The sequence below is a fragment of the Nanorana parkeri genome, unplaced genomic scaffold (genome assembly GCF_000935625.1).
Source record: "Nanorana parkeri isolate BGI_ZX_2015 unplaced genomic scaffold, ASM93562v1 scaffold1055, whole genome shotgun sequence".
Lineage (NCBI taxonomy): Eukaryota > Metazoa > Chordata > Amphibia > Anura > Dicroglossidae > Nanorana > Nanorana parkeri.
The window spans coordinates 563,287-573,043 of NW_017307323.1; positions in this window are offsets into that span (position 1 = coordinate 563,287).

Genomic DNA, 9,757 nt, shown 5'->3' on the forward strand with positions numbered 1-9,757 from the left:
CTGGTAGAGGACTGTACTCCTCTAAGTGACTCAGATCTCTCTCCTCTACGCGTCAGACCCTTCCAAGAGCCCAGACACGACACCCCCTCCCTGAACACTTTCAGCCACCTATTGGTTACCAGTGCTGTCTTTTGTAATAGTATTTTTATGGGACAAAATACATGGGAAGGCTCTGCGATGACGCTGCAGGACCTCATTCTGACGTTATTCCAAAGAGAAAAAAAAAGGAACCTTTGTCAAAAGATTGCCAAAAATCATCTGCCTATCGAACCATGAGCACATACGCATGTTACGCAGATTACACATAGGCCGTTTCCTTGAGGGTAAATCCTGACTTGGACGAAAAACACAACCTTGCGAAATAAAGCTCTCTAAAGCCATATTTGTAAATGCAACCATGTTTTCTGTGCCTAATACTGGGTTGTCAAATGATCCCATTTCCAGCCAAGTATTATTGATTAACTGCACTTTTAGCAGTGGTGCGGCTATTTTATTAAAGGGCCATCCTAGTTTAGCAACCTTAAATTTGAAGAAAATCCCAAATAACAGCAAAACCTATACATTTTAGATGTGATTGCATTATGTGAATATTTATTGTGCACAGAAAATTTGGCAAACACTATTGCTGCTTTTGTACAGTAAATGCTGCTTCTATCAGCCATAATGATTTCAGGGAGCGCTGGGTCCTTGTGTTGCTTGGTCCCATAACCCTATGTGAATATTTATTGTGCACACAAAAACTTGGCAAACAGTATTGTTGCTTTTATACAGGGAGTGCTGCTTCTATCACCCATAATGAAGCCTGTCTGCACTGGGTCCCATGTCCTTGGTTTGCTGGGTCTCATATCCCTATGTGAATATTTATTGTGCACAGAAAATTTGGCAAACATTATTGTTGCTTTTATACAGTAAGTGCTGCTTCTATCAGCCATAATGAAGCCAGGCTGCACTGGGCCCCTTGTTCTTGTGTTGCTGGGTCTCATATCCATTTGTGAATATTTATTGTACACAGAAAATTCTACAAACACTGTTGTTGATTTTATACAGTAAGTGCTGCTTTAATCAGCCATAATGAAGCCAGGCTGCACTGGGTCCCTTGTCCTTGTTTTGCTGGGTTCCATATCCTTATGTGAATATTTATTGTACACAGAAAATTAGACAAATGCTGTGTGTGTGTTGCTGGGTCCAATAACCCCCTGAGAATATTCATTGTGCACACAAAACTCCGCAAACAGTATTGTTGCTTTTATACAGTAAGTGCTGCTTCTATCAGCCATAGTGATGCAAGGCTGCACTGGGTCCCTTGTCCTTCCCTTGGAAAATTTAAATAAAGACAATAGCTGTATTTTTGGGGGCTTGTTCATTTTTTGTAAAAAAATTATCTTTGTGAAAGTTTTTTTAATTACATTTGTCAATATTTGTACATCAACCCCATTCTTGTGCACCATTTAATTAGGGCTAAGAGCAGACTTGTTAGCGGCTTACTATGTTTAAGTTACCCATAGAAGCACATCAGAGTTCAAAAGGTCCTAAAACTCTTATAGTAAATGTTAGCTTTCCTAGATAGCCAGTAATATATACAGTAATGAACACAGGGATCTTTTTTTTGATGTATGGGTCTCGCATATAAACTGAAGCCTTGGGATTGGGCCTGCTAAAGCGCTTTAGATGAAACTCTTGGCTGCTTAGCGAGCCACAACATTTTATCAGTGTCCAGACAGAGAGCAAGAGCCACGATTGGGTTCACGTGTAAAGAATAAGCCAATTCAGTGAAGTGAATAGAGAGACCAGAAGTAATCATATCTTATAATGGCCATACTGCTCCTACCATCTGCACTCTTTCTTGTGTTTTCACGCTCTTTCTCTTTACAAGGAATAAGACAGAATATTTGTTTGCACTATTCTGAATTTCATCACTCAGCATATACTAGAACACATATTATATCTTAGAACATACATAATAAAATGCTGTCAGGGGCTGTACACTATTGTGTTGAAAGAACTTCTTGTACTTTCTATTTACTGGCATGTATTTTTCTTATTTTATGTATTTTCTCCATATTCTGTGAACTTGCATTACAAGCATTTTCAAAGAACAAAAATCGATTATACTTTTAGTAACTGATTAATAGTAAAGGAGAAGAAAACATAACATATATGATGTAGTCTGTCTATAGTAATAAAACAACATATGTATTGGGGGTGCGGTCCTGTGCAAAAAAATACAATTATTGACAAACTGTTATTTTTCCTTTTGGGTAAAGTCATGCTGGGGTATATTAAAGGTACTGTTGCACCTTTTCTGGCATTGTTGAAGATGTCACCAGCACACCAGGCCACATCAAGCCTGATGAAGGGGACCCTGTGTGGCCCCCGAAACATTGCTATTTGTTTTTAAATGAAGCGTCAATAAAAAGACGTGTTCTTCACTTCAATATGGTGTGCTCTTCGAGCACCCACGCTGACAGGGATACCCGGTAAGGAGTGCAGCAGGATTCTGGGATACATTTTGTCTGGCATTGTTTCTCCAGTAGTCAATCACCAATTAGATTTTATGTGTTTGGTGTTACATATTCACAAAAAAAAAAATTGTACAGTACATGTAAGCACTTGAGATCAAAGCTTGGAACAGCACTTATTATATGTAGCCAGAAGATCAATACACATATTGGTGCATGCATGCACGCCTGTATGTATTTATGATTTAGCATTCCAACAGCCCAGTTCTGTAGAAAATCATTAAACAAAAAATAGCACCCCTCACCCATTATCTTGAGCCTAGAAGCTGAAAATGGCAATGCTGAGCTTAATCATCGTTAGAATTGTCATGTAGGGATCCTTTGTGCTAATTCCAGCTAGGTGACCAATGGAGCGTGGAAGTCAAGGCTAAAACAGATTTATACCCTCACGTCTCGATGGGACCCTGCAGGCAGTTCTGCCATTTCCCAGCCCCACTGGCTACACACGACTGAACAGAGATACAGAGATATGAGGCTCATAGAAAATCAGAGCTGGAGAAGAAAAATACACTGGAAAGACCGGGCTCTCTCACACATTGCCTTGATGCTCAACTACAAAGACGGAGAGGATGATGGAACCTGTCCTTGAACACAATGGTCTATTAGATGGAGATTATAGCTACAATCCAAGTTTCTGTTATAGTAAAAGGCATTTTGGAATGACTGCAACTAACTATATGCAAGTATCTCTGTATTTTAGCAGAGCCTAGGAAATTTGTGTGCCATTTTAAAAACCTTAAACCCTCATAAGGCTAATTATATAATTTCTCATATTGCTGTTTGTGATGAGCTTAAAGGACAACTATAGCAAAAAATATTTCACTTTCATAACTACCTGTAAGGATAGTGTTCAGCATATGAATTCCTTTTTTTTTATTTCACAAGCTTTTATTTATTCTAGTGAAAGTGTGCCTGTTTGTTGAACAGGATGAATATGAAATGCTTGTTGGTGCAGTGGCAGCAAATGAATCAATGTGCATGGGTGGAGTGGAAGCAAGGGGGCTTCTGCACATTGGTGTAATGGCAGTGAGTGAATAAGTGTGCATTCATGTAATGGCAGTGAGTGAATAAGTGTGCATATATAGGTGTAATGTCATTGAGTAAAAAAGTGTGCATTGGTGTAATGGCAGTGAGTGAATAAGTGTGCATTGATGTAATGGCAGTGAGTGAATAAGTGTGCATTGATGTAATGGCAGTGAGTGAATAAGTGTGCATTGATGTAATGGCAGTGAGTGAATAAGTGTGCATTGATGTAATGGCAGTGAGTGAATAAGTGTGCATTGGTGTAATGGCAGTGAGTGAATAAGTGTGCATTGATGTAATGGCAGTGAGTGAATAAGTATGCATTGCTGTAATGGCAGTGAGTGAATAAGTGTGCATTGGTGTAATGGCAGTGAGTGAATAAGTGTGCATTGGTGTAATGGCAGTGAGTGAATAAGTGTGCATTGATGTAATGGCAGTGAGTGAATAAGTGTGCATTGGTGTAATGGCAGTGAGTGAATAAGTGTGCATTGCTGTAATGGCAGTGAGTGAATAAGTATGCATTGCTGTAATAGCTGTGAGTGAATAAGTGTGCATTGGTGTGATGGCAGTGAGTGAATAAGTGTGCATTGGTGTAATGGCAGTGAGCCAATAAGTGTGCATTTGCATAATGGCAGTGAGTCTATAAGTGTGCATTGGTGTGAGGGCAGTGTGTGATTAGGTGTGCATTGGTGTAATGGCAGTGAGTGAATAAGCGCATGTCAGCGCAGTGGTAAAGTGTTAATAAGTGCATGTAGGCGAATGAATAAATGCATTCTGGGGCAGTGACAGTGAGGGGGTGACAATTGGGACAAACTATTATACTGACAGGGGGCTTACAAAAGATAAGGTTATTCATTATAGCTACGGTCAGCTTTTATTTACAAACCTTTTTTTCTGAAGGAAAAAAGCAGTTGCTGTATTTGCTTCAAAAGTGTTAGCTGGGATATTATACCAATTTCTAATGACTTCTCATAAAGAAAACTCCATACTTAGTGTATTACACAAGGATTGTACCTCTTTAAGCAAAAAATATAGCTGCTGTATCTGTAGCTGCTGTATCTGTAGCTGCTGTATCCAGACATCCCAACCTGCAAAACCTTATTTCAGGGAGGTTCCCGTCTAATTTCAGGGAGGTGCCCTTTCTGTTTTTTTTGTTTTTTTTTTTACAGTGGCCGTCGTCAGAATATAAAAGAAATAATAATGATAATATATATACACACACACACACATACATACATACATACATACATACATACATACATACATTCATACATACACACAGAGTAAAATAAAATCCATATACCAATAATACAATATATTTATTTATATATACATCAGATTTGTGAATTGATGTTCAAGTATCTGTCAGTGTAAAGGTCACAATTTATTAGACAGCCCAAGACCTTTTTAAAAAAACGCTAAGGGGTAAAGTCCCTGATACACAGTTGACTAGTTGCTATGGGCAGCAAATGAAATAAATGTTCTCTATAACTAGACAACCAGCACATATAATTGATTCTATATTATCCACAAAGGGTTAACAGCACTCTCTCAACCCTGCAGCAGTGCCTGTACCTGCTCTCAATAGTAGTCTATGTCCGCCCTCTCTGTGCAGCAAGTAGCTTCTTCCTTCTGAGAGCCAAGCCTCGTTCTGAGGCTACTCTAGAGATCACATGACCTTCCTCCAGGAGGCAAGCCTCACTCTGAAACTTTACCCACTGATATCTTACCGGAAAGGTTTACTCAGAGTAAACCTTTCAGGGAGAAAATGCCTCTCTCGCGGACATCAGGGAGCTGCTGTCCAAAAGAGGGAGACTCCCTGAACATCAGGGAGACTTGAGATCCCTGCTGTATCTGTAGCTGCTGTGTTATGATAACCAATTATACTGAAACAAGATTTCTACCCTATTTAATATACTGATAATACTATGTTATTCTAGTTACATTTTAGCACAGTTGCTTTATCAATAAATTCAGACAATTTTTCAATGAAAGTATAGGGCTGCTAAATAAAAGATGACCATTCAATTACATATGACAGTGTTTGAAAAAGAGATAATGAGGAGTTTTGTTAGGGTTGTAAATCTGAGGTTGTCAACTGGTATTAACTTTATCCCCGGGGATAATAGATATACAGTCATTGAGTAACCTGGCCTTGGGGCAGCAGAGAGAGTAAATCCGGCCCTGGACACCACTGTTCACCAATGATCACATGATTGTAATGTGGAGGACAGTTGCAGTGTTGTAACTTAATTTACCTAAAGCTGAATTCCAGGCATATATAAAACTCACAAATTAATGTGACTCTATATTTTTTAATACATCACTAAATGTATTTTTTAGGTGGCTGAATTTGACTTGGTGTCAGCCATACGCAATCCCTGTACAGCAGAGTTCCGTAAAGGTGAAGGAGAATTAGCACAAAGAGCCAAGCAGAGATTCTGCAGTGTAAGGAGCATACCGGCAGAAGAGAGGGAAGTGAATGAACACAGAATGCAGACAATCACCCACTGCAATAAAAGATATTGCCAGCTGTCACTCAGTATCATGGACCCTGCCACGCCTCTTATTACTGGCACATGCCTATCTTAAAGTGGACCTTTACCTCCTTTCACCAAAAATCACAGCAGCATTCAGCTCTGCATGCTGATATGAAATCATCTAACATTCATTAGTTAAATAAACATATTATTATTATACTGATGTAGCCCATGGTTAAGAGATGCATCTTGGGAAGGTTACACTATGAAATGCTGGGAATTCTCATTTGTAAACTGCAAAATCTCATGAGATCTCAGGGAAAGGCATATTTCCCTTGGAGATGATGTGCATAGTCAGATGTCCTAGTCACATGTGCCAGAGTTCCAGGAAGTAAAGGGAGATGGATTAATCTGCCCTTAGTAAAAATGGCCACTGTGAGAAGAATGAGGAGGTAATGAAAAATAAGATATGCAAAGAATAAAAAGCCGGCAATTATCTAAATGCATTTGTTTGTAGATTGCCCATACTAAACATTTCAGAAAATGCCTTTGTTGTCATTTTAAAGATAAAGCTAAAGCCCATCTTTAAAGCCGAACTTGTCCCACAAAAGTAACTGTTTTCCAAAACAGTTCGTTTTAAGGCATGACAACTGTTAAGGTTGTGGGTGTGCTTATTTCAGCTCTCAGCTGAACTTTCAAGCCCTCAAATGGCTGCTGTCATAGATGACCACGTATGCATCACCATTGCAACTGCAATCCAAATAGAGGCTAAGATGGCACCTTCCCCCGACCTGTAAGGGATAGGAGGTTGTAGTTCTGCTTTAAAGAAGAATAGGAATGTTTCCTTCTCCATGACTGGATGTTTAAGCAAACATGGGTTCACTTTTCTTGCTTGCCTTGTCTTCCTAAAAGTAAACTTGTATTGAGAGCAAGAATAAGTAAATGTTATTTTCACTCACTTGAAAATGAAATATTGTATATGAATATTGCATATTTACCACTTGTAGCCAACAGGTGATGCTTTTAACAAGTCTCAGATATTAACAAAAGTCTTAGCCACTGTTGTGCTGAACAGAGACCTGAAAAAGTCACAGAAGAGGGACACACATCTGCAGTCTGCAGGCAGTGCTGGGCTTTCTAATTAGAAAGTCTGGTATGCTTTGCAAACCCATTATATTGCATACACCCTGTAAAAAATATGTATATCTATGTTAAACATTGTAAAACAAGTATTTAGCGTAAAACATCAGTTTATTAATTTGTAAGAATTACATAAAATTGACCACAATTTTCTAAACTAAACCCTTGATAGTATCCCAAAGGATACACTTAAACAAAGAATTTGTAATTGTTTTCAGACAGTTTTGTGACTGTTGCACCCCCACCAGATGCCACAGCCGGGATCCTTGTACTCCAGTACAGCAGCAGCTTAGCTTGGTCAAGAGCACACCCCCAGCATGCTGATTGGACACTGAAGAAGGGGCAGCAGACCGATAAGTCATCCCTCTGTCAACTCTGCCCCTGTTAACTCGGGTACACTGCAGAGGAACCTGATTGGTTCAACGTGAATGTTCATAAATAGGGTATTCAAGAAAGTCAATATCAAGACAAATTTACGCTACAACTATTTTTTTTAGCACATGCATGCCTGCTTTAACATGTTTTTATATATGCTGGAGTTCAACTTTAACGCCCAAATTACAGTTTAAGAAATGATGAAAATTGCATTATAGGAAAAAAAATCACTATCTTGAGCTCAGTTATGTTAACATGCAAGGCTTGTCCACTTTAGTATATAGAGAGATGTAGTACAGGGAACTACACCAGCTTGTAATGTGTGATGGCGGCATGGGGTGACTCCTTTCCGCTATTTAGTGAAAGGACAATTCACTCCAGAACCATTCCCTGCTGATCATGAAAGGTATCAGAGGTGAAGTCATAGTGATTTTCCAGCTAGGAGACGCCATCATTTACTCTTACTAAGCCTTTAAAGTGTCACGTATGTCCAGAGAGACCGCAGAACCATCTACTTACATCCCCACCTATCGCTTTCATTTTCCTGCCTCACATTTCAAGGCTGTTTGAAGGAAAACTCCAGTTTCCTTACAAATGGATACAGTGTATAAATGCTACACAAGACATTTTGTAATGTTGGTGTAACGTCCCTGCGCTCCGTGCCGCATCTCGTTTGCGTTCCAGGGTGGAACGCAGCAGAGGGTGTAACTGCCGAGGAATTCCTCCCCCATTAGCGGAGGTGCTATGCGTCCCACGCTGGAACGCGGAAGTGCGCCGCGGCCGTGTATCTGGTGGCCACACATGAAAGAGACCGTAGCTACTTACGTGAATACTTGTCAGATCTGCAATACTTGTAAACGCGAAAGACGTGCAACCATCTCTGGTTGTAGAGCAACCCCCGGGCGTGACAGTTGGATTGGTAAAATATATTTTCCATGTCAACTGGCAGCCTTCGTGTCTATGTAGTTGCAAACCAAGCATGGTAAAGGTTATCCATTTGTAGACAGGATTTCCTAAAACAGTTATACCTCTACTCATATAAATTCTCACAGACGTTGGCACAGAGGATGCAGCTTGTTGCTTAAACTATGTCTTAAACTAGAACTGATGTAGAACTGAAGCCAAACCTTTTTTAGTTTTGTACAGACCTTGGTCTGTCTTTTGCCATCTGTGTCCCATTGGGGAGATTTCCCATCACTTCCTGTCCAATGGTCGCAACAGAAAGTGAGAGGAAATCCCTCCAAAGAGAGGAAAATCCCAGGTGGTCAGAAGGGTCACCAGAACTAGTGTCCCCATTGGAAGATTTCCCCTCCATATCTTTCCCAATGACAACCCAAACGGTCACTAGGACAAATAGGCGGGCTGGATCTCCCAGGGGCACAGACAGCAATACAAGCCTGACAGGTGTTCTAATGCCTGTCCACCCTTTTCAAAACCCCTCACCATTTATCTTTTACAAAACATTATAGCCATATCTTTTCCAGCAGTTTTCCGCTCACTCACATGACGTCAAAGCTTCTCTCCCTTTTCTTCTTCCTCTGGTGGTGGAAGGGCCCAGAAAGCTGCAGAGAGCAATGCCAGGTAATGACCTGGTGCCACTCTTTGCATCAGTACTGTGAGTCCAGGCCAGGGTGTAATAATGCACTCCTAGATGGTGTCTATGACAGCCTGGGCTCACTGGTTAAATGATGCTGGCCACCATTTAACCTGTATGCAGGATTGCGTAAAGGATTTTCTGCGGGGAAACAATGTCAAAGAAGTGGTGGGAATTGCAGCAAGAGTGTATTTTTTAACATTAAGGCCAGTTAAAACAAGCTGGAGTTCTAATTTATATGTCATTATTTCTAGATTTCTTGCAATGGCTAGGTATTGTATGTCTAAGAAATGTTCATATTTTTAGGGATGCATAGTGTACTGCATTTCTTGGTCAACACTGGGACTGATCATGTGATCGTAGCAGAATCTTTACGGACATTTGATAGATGTGTAGCAGTGGCCGGCAGCCCCCTTTATGCAGAACCCCAAAGCCAAAACATTACTGCAGCCATGCAACAGTTCTTCTCTCTGTCTCCCACTGCTTGACTGGACAGTGTAGCCAGGGGACACAGAGAGAGAAGGAGCTGAATGTGAAAGACCGACATAACTGGGGCTTCTGGGAGAGGCTGGATCATGGCAAGGTTAAAATGTTTGGGTTTGAAAAAGAGAAAGTACTTACAAAAC